Consider the following 21,809-nt stretch of genomic DNA (forward strand, 5'->3'; position numbering starts at 1 on the left):
GATGATAATGATAATAATAATAATAATAATAATAATAATAATAATAATAATAATAATAATAATAATGAACCCCTCCTCTAGAGAGACCCCAGGCCCATAGCTACAGTGGGGCATCTCGGGGCTAGGCCCCTCACTGACTGGCAAGGCCCCCACAACTTCCCATCTAGCCCAGGATCCCTGAGTGCTTGCAGGTGCAGGGAAGGAGCCAGGTATTCCTTTAATTTGATTAGCCAGTGCCCCCTAAGAAATTTAAATGCCCCCTAACTTGAAAAATCCTGGCTATGGGCCTGAGAAACCCTGAGCATAGTAGTAGTGTGGGAACCCCATGATTAGTTCATTGCAGGGCTGGCATCCTCCAGGTGGGACCTGGAGATTTCCTAGGATTACAGTAAGCCTTCAGACTACAGAGATCCTTTTGCCTGAAGAAAATGGGAGTCGTGGAGGGTGGTATGGGTGTGGTCACACGAACAGTTTGCCACAGCAGTACCTCAGCTTTAAACAAGCTGCTTGAGTTTGGGACACTTTGTGCCAATCACACAGCACCCCCTAAGCCGGCATCATAGTATCACGGGGCCATGGTTGTTTGTTCGCATCACTAACGCACTGCAACCACAAACCCGTGGCTGGGTTGTTTGGTGTTTTTTTTCCCTCCTAAGTGCTGCTGTGCATGCGCAGAAGCAGACAAGTGCACATGCACTGCTGGCTGCATTCTAGGGGGCGCTAAAGCACATCTCAGAGTGGGGTTTTTTTTAAAAAAAAGGATGCGCTGGAAACGGAGTGGAACAATCACACTGCTCATGCATTTCCATGGCACGCCAGGGCAATCAGATGCCCGGAAACCTGCTATGGAAACGCTTTGCTGAGGCAGCCACCGGAATTTGCAGGTGGCTATTTAATCCACATGGAAGTCATTTTAGCATGGAGTATGGAAAACTGGGGCATGGGAGCCAGATGAGCATGTTTGATCATACCCATTTGGTCTTGGAGGGGCGGGGTGGCTACGTCAGCCAAACTGCTCATGCAATCGCACCCTATGATATCACATCCCCACTAAGCTCCCTCCCCTCCCCAAACCCCACCACCACCAGTCTCCCTCCTGAGATCTCCAGGAATTTCCCAACCCAGAGACAGCAACCCTACTTCAAGATTCCATTCAAATGCAGACATCGTGTAACCTCCACAGGACTGTACTGTCTCTGGGTATATGCCAGGAGGATTGCTCCTTGGAAACTACACACACATCAAAATCTTCCTGAAATAGCAGCTCAATTTTACCTCAGTTGTCGAGAGCCAGTTTGGTGTAGTGGTTAAATGCGTGGACCAATCTGGGAGAGCCAGGTTTGATTCCCCACTCCTCCACTTGCAGCTGCTGGATGGCCTTGGGCAAACCATAGTTCTGTCAGAGCTGTTCTCTTAAGGACAGTTCTCTCAGAGCTCTCTCTCAGCCCCACCCAGGGGTCATTTCCTCTTAAAGGTCATTTCATAGAAAAAGAGCTGCAGAAGCTCATTAGCATACCTAAAAGGCTATTAACATAATAGCCCATTAGCATATGCCACGCCCCCTGGAAGTGATGTCAGAAGGGGAAGCAAAAGGGGGGAGGCATCTTCAAAAGCCTCCCCTTCCCCGGGCGGGTGGGGGGAAGCAAAGAGAGAAGAGGTTAAATCCCTTCTCTCCTTGCTTCCCCCCCCACCTTGGTAGGCTGGCTGGGGAAGGGGAGGTAAGGGGAGGTTTTTGAAGATGCCTCCTCCCCCTTTCTTGCTTCCGCAGCCGGCCTGCCAAGGCGGGGTGGAGGGAGTGAAGAGAGAAGGGGTTTAAACTTTAAACCCCTTCTCTCTGGAGATGTGCCGCAGTGGCGGCACGATCTTCCCATTATATTTTACGACCCCATAGAATATAAGGGGAAGATTGCACCACTGCTGCGGTGCAACTCTAGAGCAAAGGAACTGGGAGGCGGGGCGGGGAGCTGGGGGCGGGGCTTGTGCCCGCTCCTGGGCTGCCGGAGCAGCGCTCTGGTGCACTCTGGCCCCAAATGACCCCTGGCCCCATCTACCTCACAGGATGTTTGTTTTGGGGAGGGGAAGGCAAGAAGGCAAGTTCTTCAACTTTGCAAGTGTAAGACGGAGCTCTTCCACCAGGCGTATGACTAGGAGCCGCCACTACCACCACCACTACTCCATCTTTACCTGGCCCTTGAGGAGGGAACATTAGCGTTTCCCTGGAGCAGATGATGCTGAATAGTTTGAAATACGCCATCTGTGAAATATCATGTTTAACACCTAGAGCACTTTAGTCAATAATTTGTTAAAACTGTTTTTGTATTTGTTGTGATTTTAAATGGTTTTATATATGTTTTATATTGGCGTTTGCCTCCATGTAAGCCGCCCTGAGCCTGCATTGCGGGGAGGGTGGGGTATAAATTGAATAAAATAAATAAATAAATACAATAAGGCAAAGGAGTTTGTAAGCCGCTCTGAGACTCCGAGTGAAGGGCGGGGTATAAATCCAGTCTCTTCTTCTTCTCTTCCTCTTAAAGGCCACTTCCGCACTGTCATTTTTGTCACTCGTTTGCTCTTGTTGCTTCAGGTTTTTCCCCCCAATGTGTTTTGCTCTCTCTAGTAGTCCCAGAGGGAGCAAAACACATGTGGACAAGGGGAGAATCCAGAGCAACAGGGGCAGAAATGACAGTGCGGAAGTGACCAAAAGACTAATTCCAGTTAAAGTTTTCTTGAGTGAGAGCAAAGGTTGCTAGCTCTGGGTTGGGAAATACCTGGAGATTTGGGGGGTTGAGCCTGGGGAGGGCAGGCTTTGGGGGGGGGCTCAGCAGGGTAGAATGCCACGATGTCCACTCTCCAATGCAGCCATTTTCTTCAGGGGAACTTATCTTGATCCTCTGGAGATCAGTTCTAATAGCGGGAGATCTCCAGGTGCCACCTGGAGGTTGGCAGCCCTAGTGGAGTGCTCACTGCTCTGAGTCACAAAAGCATGCTGGATTAAATTTTATTAGACTTTATAGGGCCACTGGATTTGTGTTTAATTTTGCTGCAAACAACTAACGTAGGTAAGCACACTGGGGGCTCTGATTCCCCCAGGGAAGCGTTTTAGAGGGTATCTGGGGGGGGGGAGGCATGAATGTCACTCCATGGGTGGAAGTCCTCGTAACCACAGAAATGCTTCTCTGGATCCAAGTCCCTATTTCCAATCTGAAGACTGTACCACCTACTCTACATTAATATTTGCATCCATTCTCCTTTTACTCCCACATAATATAAGTCAGGAAGGTCACAAAATGTGGCTGTGGTTCAGTGGCAAAATATCTGCCTTGTGTGTAGAAGGTCCCAAGTCCAATCCCTGACATCGACAGGTAAAAGAATCAGGTAGTACATGATGGGGAAAACACCTTAGACTTTAGACAGCTGGGGCCAGTCAAAACAGACACTGACCTTGACAGACCAATGATCTGACAGCTTCAAGTATGATGAACTACACTGGGGGGTTCTTTTAACTGGTCCTCCAGAACACGGCTTCCTGTGGCCTGAAAACCATCAGAGGTGGGTTGAATCAGAATGTGTAACAAAGCATTCTCAACACAAGTTCACCTTGCCCTAGGGTTTCCAGGTACCCTCTGGCCACCAGCAGAGGAGGGGGGGGAGGTAGGGTTAGAGTTGCCAGCTTGGGAAACTGCTGGAGATTTGGGGGTGGAGCCTGGGGAGGACAGAGACCTCAATGGGGTACAATGCCATAGAGTCCACCCTCTAAGCCTCCATTTTCTCCATGGGAACTGATCTCTTTAGGCTGTAGATGAGCTTATAACTCTGGGGGATCCCCAGGTCCCACCTGGAAGCTGGCATCCCTAACTTGCCCCAAATCCACTGAAGACCAGTTTTAGCATGGCCAACAGTCCCATGTCCTGAGTTTATAGAACTGTGAAGTGTAGCTGAATACAGATCAGGGCTGATAGTTAGCCGCTCAGTGCTAAATTCATTACAGGGTTGAAATTATTTGAAATAGCTGGTGCTTCTGGGAAAAGCAGAAAGAAAGGGGAAAGGAAATGAATGATTCAGTGTATTATCTCTTCAGGATCTAATATACGGGGCTGCCAGCCTCATCTTTACAAGCACTTTAATTTCAAGAGACAATGGTCTCATTTCTAATATTAGCATTCTATTCATTGAAAATTACATTTTAACCTACGGAGCCTTACATGCCAACTGGTGTCAGCAGCCACCAATTTGCACCTGGGAAAGGAATATTAGGAGCGTACAATTTGCCTTAGTGGGTCAGACCAGTGGTCCATTTGAAATCAGCATGGTTTCCTGGAGTTGGGGCAATACTTATTGCTGTTTGATATGAAGCTTGAACCAATTAGGCACATTATGCAATACCTAATTTTAATAAAGTCCATTCACTGGTATTTATGTTCTAGTGTTCACATATTAAATCTGAAATTGTATCATCCTGTCCTTGATCTGGATTTTGTAGATTTGTTCAATACAGGATACAATAACCTGATATTGTTTTGCCGTACGAGCTAGCTGTTCCAATGACAGTACTTGATGAGTATCTAAGGTCCACCAAGATGCTTTTCGTTCCTTGTAAAAAGCCTGGTCTTTGAGAAAACTCATTCTTTTAAAAAGAAAAAAAGAATCACGCTTTCTGCCCTCTCATTATTTCACGATAATCCAAGGAGCCCGACCAAATGATACGACTGAACTCTGTAACAGTCTTGCATTAAAACAAGTTAGGCAGCATAAACCCCCTCCCTGTTTTTTTATCCTAAATGAATTATAAAACACCATGTTTACATTTGATGCATTTGTGATAACGTGACTGAGCATAGTACAAGTGAAATGAGCTGGCTGAGGGCAGCAGATTCATATTCAAGATGTCTGAATTATTTATAACAAATAGCCCAGTGATATACACTAGCAATATGCATTCAAATCTCCTTGGGACTATGGTTTCTTCATGATGGAAGTTGATTTGAAAATTTCTTCCTGAATTCTGGCAACAGTTGTAAAATGATATTGGTATACATTATACAGCAGGTTCCAAAAGGCCCCGTGTAAACTTCTGCATGCACATCGGGAGTTTTCAAGGCTTTACAGAACTATGGTTGCCAGCCAGTGGCTGCAACGGGCAGGAGTGTGGGCAGAGGGGCAGGGACATGAGAAAGCACCGTCAGGTAACAGCATGACATCACTTCCAGGGAAAACCCAGAAGTGATATCATGCCTTTCCAAAAATTACTAGAAACTCTAGGGTAAAACCATGGAGTTTCTGGCAATTCCTAGAGCAGATTGCTGTCACTTCCAGGTTTTTTAGGCTACATAAGACTGAGAGAGAAAGAAACTGGCCTAAAGTTACCTAGGAAATCATATTTGCTGCCTATTTTTCCCTTCAAGACCCAGGTGCCAAAAGAAGAGATTCTGCGGTATGCGGAATTTGCCAGATGATATACAAGTATCTAATTTGCAGCTTTAGATATAATGCATACATTTTACCTTTTAACTTTGTAGAATAAGGAGTTTCAGGGGGTGGGGAAATGCAAACCTGTCATGAGTCAGGAAGTGATGTCATTACATTGTGGTCCTCCCATGGCGATGTCACTTCCATGCTCCCACCAAAGGTGACTTGAGCCACTGAGCAACAGCAATTCCGCCACACACACCTCCCACCAACTGGCAGCTGCCAGCAGGTCTTTTATAGCATCCCTAAAGAGCTACCTTTTCCCCCCTATGTATACAGGGGCGAGCCTCTCTCTAATCAGTGGGTTGGATTCTGCAACACATAAGCAGAAATGTAACCTGATGTAACAGGCTGAGGAAAGAAATGTACTCCAGCAACACAGGAGCCAATGACAGCAGCACCCTTGGACCAGCCAATGAGAGCTGTGGCTTGAAAGGAGTCAGGATGTGATAAGGGAAGGTTTAGTCCCCAACATGGTGCCTGTGGGCATTATGACGGCCACTGACACCTTTCTTGGGGCCCACCAAGGGTTTTTAGAAAGTGGGTGGGGCCAGGTGGGGCTCTTGCCCAGCAAGGCTTCTGGCTGACCACTGGAGATTTAATTGGCTGTGCTTTACTGTGTGACTGAAGATAAGCTGCAGCAGCCATTTTTGTGGCTGGCTCCACCTTGTACAGCAGCCATTTTGTGGCAGCCATTTTATGGCTACACCCACCACGCTGTGTCAGAATTCCAAAGGTGCCCGCAGGCTCAAAAAGGCTGGGAACCCCTGGTTTAGTCAATTAGGTTTTGAGGATTGAGAGTTAGCAGTCAAAAGCTGTAAGAGGAGTTGGTGCACTAAAGCTGCAGATACCAAATGCATCCCTATACAAACAGAGGTGCCTTGTCTAGAGTACTATTTGCGTGCTAGTTTGGTGCAGTGGTTAAGTGCGTGGACTCTAATCTGGGAGAGCCGGGTTTGATTCCCCACTCCTCCACTTGCACCTGCTGGATGACCTTAGCCAAGCCATAGTTCTGATAAGAACTGTCCTTGAAAAAGAGCAGTTTCTGTCAGAGCTCTCTCAGCCCCACCTACCTCACAGGGTGTCTGTTGTGGGGAGGGGAAGAGAAAGGAGTTTGTAAGCCACTCTAACTCCCTTGGGTAGTGAAGGGCGGGGTATAAATCCAATCTCCTCTTCTCTTCTTCTGTGTGCTTCAATTTTTGACTTGGGGCTTCGGTGCTCTGGGGTGATAATGCTGCATACTCTGTGGACGGTTGTGGATAAAAGTGAAAACCCACTGTTCCACCCATAATTCATACTCTGCTCTTTTCTACGGGGTTGAGAAAAATGAAAAGAAAGTTGCAAAGAGAAATCACAACGCTTTCCAAATATGCAAAAGTTTTCATTGACTTCTGGGAGAGAGATGTGGTGTTTGTTTAGATGTTTTGATGAGCAGCACACCTCCTTGATACCCCTATTCATTCCTGCCTTCACACATATTTTTTAAATAAATGGTTTTGTTTTATTCTTTACTTATAGCACTTTAAAAATATAAACACAACTGTGCCATAAACTGATACTAATGCCAAGGAACAAAGCAATTTACAAGTTATCAAACCAACATTTCAAGTCAAGTTCAAAAACAAACAATACCGTTAGAATCTCTCATTTACAGTTTCCAACATCACAAAAAGAAATAATCCTTTGGCTGGGGGGGGGGGAACTCTTCCAATTAAACTATTTATGGAGTATACTTGATATCGCTTCTTAACTGATCCAGAAATGGCATGCTGTCACTTGACATATTTACCTATTTGCATATGTATAGCCTGCCTTATCTGGAAGTTCAAAGCAGCTTACAACCCATCAGTACTTTAAAAGAAATAAAAACACAACAACAGTCAATACAAAACATGTTAAAAAGAGTTCGAATGCCCAGATAATACCAGGAACAAAAGAATTACATGAGATCGGGGGGGGGGGCCACTCTACAGAAAAAGGTCTGTTCTCCGGGCCCTATGAAATACCAATCATATCTTCCAGATTTCATACAGCAATCCATTTAATAGAATTGGTGTTATCACCAAAAAACATGTATTCTGTTATAGGTTGTCCACACCTGGGGGTTGAGGAAAAAGCCAGCTGACCCTGTTGAATAGACCTTCATTAGAATATGGGTTCCTATGGGGAAAGACAGTCTTTCAGGGATATGGATCCCCTGGACATGAACTATAGGTAAGAAACAGCACCTTGGCTGAGCATATATAGTTTTATTATTGTGAAAATTAAAGTTCATAAATGGAATTACACAAATTTAATTTGTCATGCTGCTTAACTAGTTTTTATATCAAAGCCCAATATTTCTTATCGAATCATCTATAAACCATCTTGGGTGCCATAATACTTAGTGCTTGGAAAATGCCCTAATAGCCCAGACTAGCCCAATTTCATTAGACCTTAGAAGCCTAAACAGGGTCAGTACTTGGATGGGAGACCACCAAGGGAGACTGGGGCTGCTATGCAGAGGAAGACAATGGCAAACCACTTCACGGGGTTGCCATGTGTCAGTTGCAACCAAACAACACACTACATTATCTTCCAATCATCTTTACTACCACCCTATATAGTATTGTAAGATGGAGTCGCTCAGGAGTATACTGAGGGTCTTCTTAAGTAAACAGAGTATAACTTTACTCCAAATACAGTATGAAACAAAGAAAGGAGAATTAGGGCTACCAGAGTCCTTCATACAGCCCAGAGCAGTGATGGCGAACCTTTTAGAGACCGAGTGCCCAAACTGCGACCCAAAACCCACTTATTTATCTCATAGTGCCAACACGGCAATTTAACCTGAATACTGAGGTTTTACTTTAGAAAAAACAACTCATACATTAACTTAAGATGATCCAAACAAAGTAAGGAAAGTAATCCCAAATGGTTTCATTTACTTAAAATTATTTGGCAGAGAATTTGACACTTTAATGATGGTCTGGGCCTGGCTGGGGCAATGGCACGCGTGCCCACAGAGAGGGCTCTGAGTGCCACCTCTGGTACCCATGCCATAGGTTCGCCACCACTGGCCTAGAGCCATGTGTAAAACCTGGCCTGGAGCTTCTCCAGATTCTAGTATTCTAGACTTTTTCATCTTACTCATTTTCTTAATCCCATATTGTAGATGAGAGATTGAGACAGAAACACTTGCCTAGGACTACCTATTGAGGTAACATCTTGTGATTATACTTGAACCAGAGATTTCTTCTAGAATGGTGGGCATCAGTAGCCATGGTCACAAGCTACAGTGACTACACATACAAATTAACCTTGTTCATGTATCACAATGAATGCATGAACATCCTGTCTGTATGTGCGCACATCTGTTTGTAAGAAAGAGGTTACATGTGTTAACCTTACAAATGAAACTGGGAATCAGTTCCCGGATAAATGTGGGGTTTCTATCACATGTTCTGCTACATGGCCATTGTCTGTATCATGAGAATTACTCCATACACATACAAAGAATGATCAAGTGCCCACTGTACACAGATTGTACGTTCATTCACTGTATCTTGTGAACTGTATACAATGTATTTGATTTTCTTTATATATACATTGAGTAATTCTCATATTACTTCATTGCATGTACATCTGAACATGTGAATCAAACCCCACATTTACCCAGCTACTGGTCCCCAGTTTCATTTGTAAAATAAACCATGATGGGTAAAAAGGGCTACTTTTCTTTTTCTGCTTCAAGGCACAGGAACAGAAATATCTAAAGCCAGCTCTGGCAATTGGATAGTGGATGTGAAGGGATGATGGATCTTCAGGATTCTAATGGAAACTTACTCCCATATTTTCCATCAAACTGTCAGCTAACTCATATTTGTTGTCTGTTTAGTGACAGTTGAAAATCAGTTCTGATCTGCATAAAGGTATCATAAGTATTTTATGCAGAACAAAATCTTCAGTCTTCATTATGTTCATTAAAACATAACAGCACTAAATCACTGACAGGGTCTTTATTCTCCTTGGTCTATAATTTCATCTTCCGGGAAAGATGAAGAGAAAAATATAAATTGTGTCTTCACATGGTGTCTGTGACAGAATTCACTGGTTATCTGTGACTTCCCCTTCTTCATTGCCTCAGTCACAAAAGATTAATACACTCTTGGTTGGGTGAAAGGTTGTTTTTGCCACAACAACTAGCACTGTCAAACTGGTTTTTATACTCAGCAGGGTTTAAAAAGCAATTTGCAGTTTAATGCTGGAAGCGGTTTGCAACGGAAGTCCCTTGAAAGCTTGAGGAGCGCATACTCTACCCTTTGTGGGATGCTGTTTCTGGCAGCTGTTGTTGTTCAGACACATCAGCAAGCTGGGAAGTGGGACAGAGGACAATAAATGGAGGGGGAGGCACCATGTCCTTATAGATGACTGGCACTGGGAGATAGCGAAAGCAGAAATTATGAGGGTAACACTGTGAAAATGTTAATGACAATTGGTCAGCAGAATCCTTTGAAATCATGGGCCATCTATGCTAGCCCATTGGCCATACTTACTGGGCTGCTGACCCTTCACTAGGAACACATGGTGTTTCTCATGCTGCCGTCTCCCAGCAGTGGCCACCAATGGAAAGCCTTCCTTTAGGTTGCCACAGTAGCAGGAGCCAATATTTCCCTCATTTGGACTGAGACTGTAGTGCTGATAGGAGACTTAGCCATCCCCTCTACATGATTTTTCAGTCAGAAATCCCCTCCACTCAGGTTTGCCAGCAGGAGATGAGGTGGGAGGGGACATGAGGGGGTGACATCAGGCAATGGCATTGTAAGGATTTCAAGTTATAAGTGTGTGTTTCTTTAAATGGTTGGTAAGTTTCAGAAGAACAAGGGAGGGTGAAAGAGGGAGAGAGAGAAGGCAGTGTGTTCAGTCAGCAGTCAGCAGTTGTCCGTTGTAGTCAGTCTACAGAGACTGAGAAGCAGTCTTCTAATTAGAATCCCATATTAGAGCTGTGAAAGGCATTAAGATTCTAAAGGAGAAAGTAAAATACTTTTGGGGGCATATTAGCAACTAGAGAGAGTCAAAATCTAATACTGTCGGAGCATTATAACAATGTAAGAGGAAAAAGCTGACAGAAATCTGAGTTTAAAAGGTAAAGATTTAACTGAGAAACATATAATGAAGATCAGAGGAGGTACAGTCTGAAGAGAAGGAAGAGTTTGAGAAAGAGGAATGATTCGGAGTGAGAGAGTGTGATCTCTCAGTCAGAAGTCATTAACATACACTGTTTTATTCACTGAAGAGACAAGTTACAAAACTTCTTGTAACCAATACATTTCTTGTGCAAATAAAGTTTTATCTTGTTTATTGTTAACCCAAAATCATATGGTGTTTAAAATATAAGAGTCTCATCCTCAGGACCACATAATCCAACGAAGGAGCCTTAGAGTTTGAGCACAATACTGTAGGAATGGTTAATTGATAAGACTGGAATTAAATTCCTGGTGGCAACATTACATACCTTGAGTGAGAGAAAGAAACGGGAAATTTAAAACCACATCATACCTAACCACACAAATTAAAAAAAGAGGTAGCATGACAGGCATGATGCCCCTTCTGGGGGAAATCCAGATTTGATATCAAGCCTCTCTAGGAATCACAGAAACCCTGTGGTAAAACCATAGTTTTTCTGGCAGTTCCTAGAGTGGACTGACATCACTTCCAGGTTTTTCCCAGAAGTGACATCATGCTGTAGCCTGACAGCTATTTTTTGTTTTACATTACTGCAACAGCAGCCACAGGAAATGTTGGGGGGATCCCCTGCCCCTGGTGGAAAACTGGCAATCCTGCCCTTACCCCACAATACAATCCAGTGAATGATGGCAATTTGATCTCTAGTTCCCCTACCTCTTCAAAATACATGGGAGGAAATCCACCAATCCTTAGTGGACCATTTTAACCCTTTGTTTAATGTGAAATCATAACAAGAGCTCTCTTCTTGGAGGAGAGCCCTTGAAGTGATTTGAAGCCCTGCATAGGGTTAAAATGATCAAATATGGAGTCCTAGATAGGCTGCTTTTAAAAGGAGCTGCGGTGGCTCAAGTGGTTAAGACGCTGAACTGCAGGCTGTCGAAGGTCAGTAGTTCAGCAGTTCAAGACCCGAGTGTGCCGCATGACGGAGTGAGCTCCCGTCTCTAGTTCCAGCTCCTGCCAACCTAGCAGTTCGAAAGCAAGAAATTGCAAGTAGATAAATAGGTACCACTTCAATGGGAAGGTAACAGCATTCCGTGCGCCTTGGTGTTTAGTCATGCCGGCCACATGACCACGGAAACATCTTCGGACAGCGCTGGCTCTTCGGCTTTGAAACGGAGATGAGCACCGCAACCCTAGAGTCAGACTCGACTAGCTTTCGAGCAAGGGAACCTTTACCTTTACCTTTAGATAGGCTTTTAGTGGTTGAAGGTTGAGATCACTGGCATTATTCTGCAACAAGAGCAGGATGGAGAAGGGAGGCTGCCTGATGTCTCAACCCCACCCCCAGTAACATGGATCTGGGAAATTTTGTACTTCCAGTAGCCCCCCCTCCCAGCAATCCCTATGTATAATGTGGTTACATGAGAGATTTGTGATATGATCTAATGTACTTTGAAATATTAAAAAGCAGCAGTGTGTTTGGGGTGTCTGATTTGGATTGGGGATGCAGCTCTGAAATCTTTTCCTGACACATTGTTTTCTTTTTCTTTTCTTTTTTTTTGGCCCCCCAAGGGGATTTTTTTTATTGCTTTTCCAAAAAGAAGAAGAAGAGTTTGGATTTATACCCCGCCCTTCACTACCCAAAGGTGTCTCAGAGCGGCTTACAAACTCCTTTCCCTTCCCCTCCCCACAACAGACACCCTGTGAGGTAGGTGGGGCTGAGAGAGCTCTTTCCAGAACTGTCCTTGAGAGAACAGCTCTGACAGAACTATGGTCATCCAGGAGCTGCAAGTGGAGGAGTGGGGAATCAAACCTGTTTCTCCCATATTAGAGTCTGTGCACTTAACCACTACACCAAACTAAATTTGAGCAAACTCCGGAAGGCAGTGGAAGACAGGAGGGCCTGGCGTGATGTTTTCCATGGGGTCGCGAAGAGTCAGACTCGACTGTGCAAATGAACAACAACATTTCTCCCTGTGTATTTTCTTTAAATGTGGAAGCTGGATAGAAGGAATCTGTTTTGAACAAAGGCACTTATATGTATTTCACCACCTCACAGTTAGGAATGAAGGGTCAAGGAAAGGCCTGTGGCTCAGCAGTAGAGCATCTACAGAAAAGGCACATTCTCGTGCTCACCCAACTTGTTTCTGGCAGCGGTATTATACAGCAGGAGCCCCAACGACAATTGTAACCAGGGGGCAGGTTCATACAGAAGAAGACGGTCCTTCTGAAACCCCATTCACAGACTTGAATAGGTAATAGCTAGCACTTTCAGTCATTCCTCGAAGTGAACTAAAAACCGATTAGATTCTTATAAGAGCAGTACAATATGAACTCTATAAACAACAACCTCATTACATTTTTGAACCAGTTGAATCTTCTGGACAGCCTTCAGATACAGCCCCACATAGCATTGTAATAGTCCCACTTCAACGTAATTTGAGCATGGAAACTACCAGCTGATTGTCATTGTCTAGTTTCCAGATATGACAACCAATTGAAATACAGATTGATTGACTCTTTGAACCACCACATCATTTTAATGCAAATAGCCTTTTTTAACAAATGCTTCTCCAGAACTCCTTTGCAAGGAAGAAAGCAGATGGAAGGAAGATTTTTTTTCTTCTGAAGTTCATGTTTCTCGCCTGGTGCATGCATTTTTCCCCCACTAAACATCAGCATACTCATTTCATTCAAGGCCAAACTTCACATAGCATGTAGTCTGGCACTCTCAATTCTTCACCTATTGTCCTAGTACATTTTACAGACATATTCTACAACAGCTGATGCATCAGTAACAATACATGAGATACAGTTGGCGCTACCAACCTCAGACAATGCCAAGAGAAATCCCTCCTTTGACATCACCTTTTCAACCTTCTGCTTTCTAATGGAAATATCTAATGAACAAATGGGAATCAGGAAGCACAAGATTATTTTTGTGCCTAGTATGCCAACAATTTTGTTGAACCTAACCACCACCCTGTGTTCCTTCTACTGATTCATAGGTAAAGGTAAAGGTTCCCTTGCTCGAAAGCCAGTCGAATCCGACTCTAGGGTTGCGGTGCTCATCTCCGTTTCAAAGCCGAAGAGCCAGCACTGTCCAAAGACGTTTCCATGGTCATGTGGCCGGCATGACTAAACACTGATTCATAGATGCATCCTAATAGATGTGGCAACAGCTCATATGGTGGAACACTGGGAGAATTCCTACTCCCACCAGTGAAAGCCACTCAAGGGGGGGGGCAGGTGAAAGATGTGGTCGGTTCCCTTACCAGATGACATTTGGAGATGGCCAAAGAGAGACCAATGGGGATACAGCACAAAGCTACTGAAGAGACAGCAGAACTCAAAACATGCACAGGTGATAACACCACTTCTCAGTACTAGGTTCTGCTAACCACTCAGTTGCTGCGTCTTTTTAGCTACCTTTAGCATCTTTTTAGCTACCTCCTTATGCCCTTGGGTATGATTTGTGAATTGGGGATCCTCCGGGACCCCACTAAGCAAGCAGCTAACAGGCAAGTGATAGAAACATGTGGTTCTTTTGTATTTCAAGAAATTTCAACAAAGCAGATTTGGAATTGGAAGAGTTCAGTGCCGTGTTTTTAAAAAAAACACCTTGATCTTCACTTTTGGGGGCCCATATATCAATTATACCCTAGTGAAGTCACCATAATCATGTGATCTTTATGCAGAGTACTGTGTCCTGTCAGAGTACCAAGTGCACCAAAAAAGCTAATTAACACAGTTTTCTCAGGAAGATATCTGCAAAGGTTAGTCATTGAAAAGAGGGTGTTCTCAAGAAGAATGTAGCATATATTTGAGATGTTTCAGACATTTCTGGATAGATATGAGGTGTGCTTTCTTCAACTGTATTCCATGAAGACTGATCTCTCACTCTAGCACAAGTTCCTATCCATGTGGCATAAAGAAAGAGGCATAGGTGTGAATGGAATGCAACAGAATTTCCTGCAGATCTAAGTCTCAAGATGCTACAAGAAAAGTCAAGAAGTCAAAGAAATCCCATGAGCACAGAATCTCCTTACATTTTAAATCCTTGCTATTTTATTTCACTTTCAATGTAGAATGTGCATATTTTTAACTCAACAACATGCATTGGTTTACTAAATCAATTTTTATTTTTATTTGTATTTGCATTTTTGCATATTGTTATATTCCAGTCAACGGTTCTTCTGTAAATGTGCAAGCAACAGCTATTCCATTTATCAAAATGTTATGATCCAGGCAGACATTTAGCGATAGTTCTCTAAGTACCCAGACTGCTTCAGAGAGCTTAGAATTATATGCTGGGCCCAGAGACTGGATCCAGGTGCTGAGTGATGGAGCCCGTTTCAGAGCCCAGCACTGTAATATTCTGGGCACAGAGAAATTGTCCAGGTATTTATAGAAGATACTCTAAGAAAGCAACTCTAAGCATGTCAACCCAGAATACTACTCAGGTATATTTAATGGGGCTTACTCCCAGGACAGTGTCCTTAGTATTGCATTGTAAGTATCAGAACCAAGTCACAGAGGCGGTACATGGGTGGTAATCCAAATTGATAAGCATTGCACAAATGTAATCATGATATGGCTGCATGTGCAGATTATTAACTCTGTTTTGTGGGGTGCAAGAGTTTGTTTCCCTTTTTCCCACTGTATTTTTTTTTTCAATTTTTTTTGTTTGTCACTGGGAATTTGGTTTCTCGGTTGAGACTACGTTTGTTTATTTGTTTGTTTTTGGATGCTTCTCACTATGCAATATTTTTGTTCGCATTATAGGTTTTATTGGAATACTTAAACAGATTAGGTAGGCTTAAGTATTTTTGTGTGTTACTGTTGCCCCAACTAAGTGCTTATATTCTGGAAGTGCAGTCCTATGGTTTATTGGGGTGAAAACTCTAAGGCTAATTGGTAGCATTTTGTTGGTACGTTATCTGAATGCTGACCTCATAATTTGGGGGTGGAGAGGTATTTTGAAGTATGGTAGAGACAGGAACAAGGGTGCCCCTGATTTGGTTATCTGTTCTCTGTCACAATTATGGTACTGGAGGGAGGGTACTCATTTCATCATCAATCTTTTGGAACACGTTAGCTACTGGGGGGAGGGTGCCCCAGGTCTGGTTATCAGGCTAATGAAAACAGAAATTAATTTCACTGACATGTTTAACAATCATTTGCAACATTTGCTCTGTTGTCTACATAAGACCTTTAATGGGTGTTCATGGTTTGACGGTGAATATGTATTAATTGTCTCTTTAGTTGCTGAACAGTTATATAATGAATCTTTAATACAGTGGTTGATGGATTCATTAACTCTATATTCTAGAAGTATAATGGTGACATTCCCTGAGCAGTATATCAAGGTTGAGATGTACCTTCTATCTTGTGCTTGTTTATCGCCTCATGGATAAGGGTTGTAAAATATTGACACTTAACTGCTGAGGCCTTAATAATGTTGTTAAACGTAAATGGGTCTCCTCCGCCTTAACTGCAGAGTGGGTTGACATACTTTTCCTCCAAGAAAATCATTATAGGTCACCAATACAGTATGTATCGAAGAGCCCTTGGTTCTCCCAGGAATACCAAGCTCTCAGATCTTCTAAATCCAGGGGGGCTGCAATACTTATTTCTCGATGACTGCAGTTTGAATTCACAGACTCTAAAGTCAACCCCAGGGGCGGTTCCTTTTCATTAAGGGTAAACTGGATGCTCCAAATAATAATCAATTGGAATTTCTAAATGAGGTATTAACTGTCAAATTTTAAGAAAGGTTATCTTCTGATTGGAGGAGACCTTAATCTGATCACAAAGCCTAAATTAGACAGAACTTATAAAAAGCAAAAGTGTCCTGCTAGGGTGCTTAGCAGTTCTCATAACCTTATTGCTCTTCCTGATAAATATAACTTATGTGACATCTGGTGGACTTTTCACCCAGATATGAAGGACTTAGCTTATTATTCTGCTGTCCATGATGTATATACTAGAATTGACTGTTGGCATCACCTTCCCTGTTGCATCAAATCTCTAATCCACAAATAGAGTTTCATTCAGATTTTTTGGAATGTTGGTTTCCCTTTCTTGAATATATGGAAAGACATAGTAAGCTGAAAAGGGCACTTCCCAATAATTTTATTTATTTAACTTTCGACTTTATATCCCGCTCGAACCCCCCTTTCTCAGGGGGGCTCTGAGTGGCTTACAGGCAGGTGCTAATCACAATTGTTCCCTAACTAGGGGCACACATTTCTATACGGGGGTGGGACTACCTACCGGCACCCCTGTGGTGGTTGGTGTTGTTCTTGACTCGGCTCTTCAGGTCTTTTCTTCAGCATTTTCCAGCGGGGTGCTCACTTTGGCGCTCGGGCGGGTTGGCTTTGGGGCGCACGACTCATGCCTTCTTCCGGCCCCAGAAACGTCCTTTCCAGCTCCACTGTGCCCGCACTCGACGTCATCGCGTGCCCTTTGAAGGTTATAGCTATATACCAATTTGAAGGTTATAGCTATATACTGAATAGCTGTTTGGTTTTATTGTTCTTATGTTTTTTGTGTTTTTAATTACGCTTTTATTGTAGCGGTTTCCTAATAGTATGTGCTACTGTAAATCATTGCTATATTATATAAATAAAAGTTATTTTTTAAAAAAAGAATGCACAAGAGAACATATATTAATAAAACACTCAATACAATCACGTGTATGGTCCCATCCAGGTCTTTTTTTCTGGGGGAATGTGCTGGAACAGAGTTATAAAACCTCTCTGACAAAATTCTTTTTAAAATGTCTAAAAGTTCATGAGTTTTCAGTATACAGATTGAAAACTTCATTTCACTCTTGAGAGTTCCGGCACCTCTTTTTCCAAAAATAAAGCCCTGGCATCAGACTCACGTTTTTGTAATGCTTTTTCTTCCACAGGTATCATTAAGACAGGAGTGAGAAATGATGCAGGTGAAACAACAGATGTAGCAAACGGCACATGATCCAATTTTAGAACTCTTAAAATTCTCCTAGTTAAACCTGAAAGAATGGAGGGATTCTGGAACAAAGGAAGAGCATATGGGAAATACGCACACAGATTCATCCAACAGGCTTTTCTTGTGTACTTATGGTTTTTGTTATATCGTGGGCAGTTGTGAATTGTTGTTGTTCTCTTACTGTATGGTATAGTTATCTTAACACGATCCCTTAAGGTAATAGCTCTCACTTTCCTTCTACTTTTCTCTTGTTTTGTTGATGCTGGCTATGGCTGATTATGGCCAGGACTTCCTTATGTTCTAATAAAGTCCTCTTCTGTTTTGGTACCAGGTGCTGTGGAGTGATTGCAGTTTTTATTTTCAACTCACTAAATGCAAGAAAAATGATGCTAGTACTTTTCTCTTTTCCCTTCCTCAGTCTTTAAAGTTCATATATAGGAAGTAGTAAGCAAGGGCCATTCCCCCAAATGCCATCTTTTTTGTCCAGCCTTTTTTCTATGCAGAACCAGTTGCTGGAAGCCAGAAAAACTGCCAATCAATTATCCAGCCCAGAGAACCTTTCGCTGGCTCACTGGTGATGAATGGAAGCAATGTTCTTATCCAACCTTGCCATATTGAAACGTAGACACAGCAATGGTCTGCTGTGATGTCACATGTTTTCTTACTGTCAGGGATGATGTGTTGCAAAGGTGGGGGGATTTGTTATATATTTCTCCCACTGAATTAGTAATGTGGCAGATTATAAAGGCGTTATGTTTGAGTGTGTGCCTGGGCAGTGTGCCTAGCAATCCATTAGGCATTCAGACCTTTGGCAAGCTGCTTCTCTCACAGGAAAAATGGCCTTCACCCAGACTGTACTTTGGCAGACATTCTGCCAAATGACTAACAATGCAATCCAGAGTAGAGCTATGCCTATCTAAGTTCACTGGCTGCAATGGACATTAGAATGGTATAACTCTGCTTAGAACTGCATTGTAAGCCTGCCTGTTTTTATTTACCTTGTTTTTGTATTCTAATACCTGGTTTGATTCATTTTCTAGGTAAAAACCTAAGCAAGTCATTGTTTCCTTATTGTGCTTTTGGGCACATCTCATTCCATGCACAGCCTAATGTATAGCCCACTGAAATAATTCAAACGCTATACAAAGAAATACACCTGAAATCCTCCCATTTAGTGCTTATTCAAAAGTCTCATGGTCTGTCAGATACACTGAAGAGAGGAAAAGGTGAACCACTCTGGAACAAAAACAAAGAAAGTCCTAGAAAGATACACCTGCCCTAACAACAGAATGCAAACATGCAAAATGACAAAAAGTCATTAAAAACAGAGCATCATAAAATACTAGACAGAGTGGCAAAATGGCATGCGAAATTTCATGCAGTAGAACAATAGCAAATTATTTGGATCCCAAGGTGCCCTCCTGTATCCAGAAGGCATGTTCCACTCACAGAAGGTCCATTTTACATTCACAGAAGGTCCATTTTACACCTCACACTGCAGCAATGCATGAGAATGAAACCAGATCACAAATTGTTCTTCCATCTACACATGGTATTACATGAACTTTTGCACCAGAGAACAGCGCTAGCAGCCATGTGGCCCTCCTTGGTTGCGCCCAACTCCATGTGTAAACACTAACCACTAACAAAATTGCTCTTGCACAGGAACACAGACAGATAATCCAGTGATTTCCAATACAGAGATGTATCTCCAGGGTCTTATAGTGCAGTCCTTAGCAGAAGTACATGCTTCTAAGTCCATTGACCTGTTTAGGAATGGGTTGCACTGTTAAGCACAGAGTCCATTTAAAAAAAAAATTATTTTGTCCCACTCCCGTGGGACACTGCTCCACTGTCATGTTTGAAGCTGAAAACATCCACTTTATTAAAATGTATGCTTGCCTGTAGGGGGAGAGCCTATTCTCCAATGGCTTCTTGAAGTAGGTTCCCAGGATGTAAAAAACTGGATATCTTTACTTTTAGAGAAACAGTTATTATATTCAGTAAGTCAGTCAAAAGATTTTGCTACCTCTTACCAAGATGCTTCCTTGAGTACATTTTTTTTCCAGTGGACTATACTACGGATCGTATATATAGATTTTCATTATTCTATATATGAAGTAGAATGTCCATGAAGGACAAATCCAATTTGAAATGAACCAGTGGACCATGATCTTGATGGAAATGGGAAGATGTGTCATGTCATAAACCAGACTGTTTCTTCATGATATAATTAAGGCCTTGGATAGGCAGTGCGTTGATTCTGGGGTTTTCCCACCATTTTGTTGGCCTGAGTGTTTACATTCAGTATTGTATATCATTTTACTGTATGCTATTTCTAATGTCATTTGCATTCTGGTGGTCTGTTTCTAAGGGTTTAGTCTGACACACATAATTATCTTTATAGTTGCACAAAAGCTTATGCCACAATAAATTTATTAATCTGTAAGGTGCTGCAAGACTCTTAGTTCTTTATGACTAACATAGCTACTCCTCTGGAAATTGTCGCCAGCACTAAATTATTGGCACACAGTCCAGGCTGAGAAAATAAAAGCTGTAATGGGCACAGAATAAGATACAATAAAAGACATTTTTCCCAATACACATCACCCAGACAGATCATCAGCATAACAGAAATTATATGACGTATCTCTGCTGGACATACAGAAATGCAGAAGACACTGGCTTGACTCCACCAGAGAGTTTTCATAAATGGAATGATTTCTGCTCACAGAGCACGATTTTCTCACCCCTCCCCTTCCTACAATCATGGAATCCAAGCCACTGGTTTTAGTGTCAATGAGAAATCTACCTAATGTTAAAGAGAAGCAGTATTTTAGGGGACAAAGCTTGGAACCAAAATGGAAAGAGGGCAACCGAGGTGATTAGGGTGTTGGAGCCCTTTCCCTATGAGGAAAGGCTGAAGAAATTTAGAAAGGAGACGACTAAGGGGGAACATGATAGAGGTTTATAACATTATGTATGGGGGTGGAAAGAGTTGACCAAGATAACTTTTTCTCCCTCACCTAAAATATTAGAACTCAGAGGCTTCCAATGAAGCTGATGGACAGTAGATTCAGGATGGGCAAAAGGAAATACTTCTTTACACAGAGAGTGCTTAAAATGTGCCAGGGGATGTAGTGATGGCCACAGACAGACAGCTTTAAAAGGGTATTAGACAGATTCATGGAGGATAAGTCTATCAGTGACACAAACTAAATAATCCACTTTCAATCTACTTTCAATGCCCTTTCGAATTGGATTTTACCAGTTGACACAGTAAAAATCCAGTTGGAAAGTACATTGAAAGTGGATTGAAAGTGGATTATTTAGTGTGTGTCACTGCAGCCTCAGTGGCTACTAGCCATGGTGACTAAAGGGATTAAATTCTACATTTAGAGTCAGTAAACCTTTGAATCCCAGAGCCAGGAGGCAGCATCAAGGGAAGGCTTCAGTCTCTATGCCCTGTTGTTGGACCACCAGAGGAACTGGTTGGCCACTATGTGAGACAAGGTGCTGGACTGGATGGACTACTAGTCTGATCCAGCAGGGCTGTTCTTATGTTCTTAAAGTCAACAATAATGTTGTATATGTTTTTTGGAAGGGGGGGAATAGAGAGTGACAAACGAAATGTTTAAATCAACGTAACTCCTGCTAAATGAATAGTTTTGAGCAAACGTGTTTAAATGTTTACATCAACGTAACTCCTGCTAAATGAATAGTTTTGAGCAAACGTGTATGAACTAGGACTTACAGTTGCTGCAGTCAGAGTCACCAACACTAGACCAGCCACCCTCTGAGTACTTCCCAAACTCTAAGCACAGAGGTAATTTAAAGCCACAGCGCAAGCTGACTGCTTTTACCTCACCAAGGTTCCATTAATAAAGTGTTCCGCCAAACTTGTATTTCCCCTAGAGAAAATATCCTCAGATCAAGTGGCTTATATTTTCCAAATGAACATGTTTACACAGTATGGTTATAATAAAGGAAGCTGCCATTGCGTTTCAACTGAAGTGACAATGACCACGGCTCTTTTCTCTTTTTTTGCCTTTGTGCGAATAAAGCATTTGACAAAGGATAGAAATTAACAGCTTGGAGACTGAAGACATTTGTTTACCCTAAGGACACCCTCAAGCAGCAAAAGCTCCACATCAGTCTGCTGTTTTGTTAACAAGTCTCAGTCTTGTCTGCAAGAGACCCTA

The sequence above is a fragment of the Gekko japonicus genome, unplaced genomic scaffold (genome assembly GCF_001447785.1).
Source record: "Gekko japonicus isolate JY-2015 unplaced genomic scaffold, Gekko_japonicus_V1.1 scaffold239, whole genome shotgun sequence".
NCBI classification, from domain to species: domain Eukaryota; kingdom Metazoa; phylum Chordata; class Lepidosauria; order Squamata; family Gekkonidae; genus Gekko; species Gekko japonicus.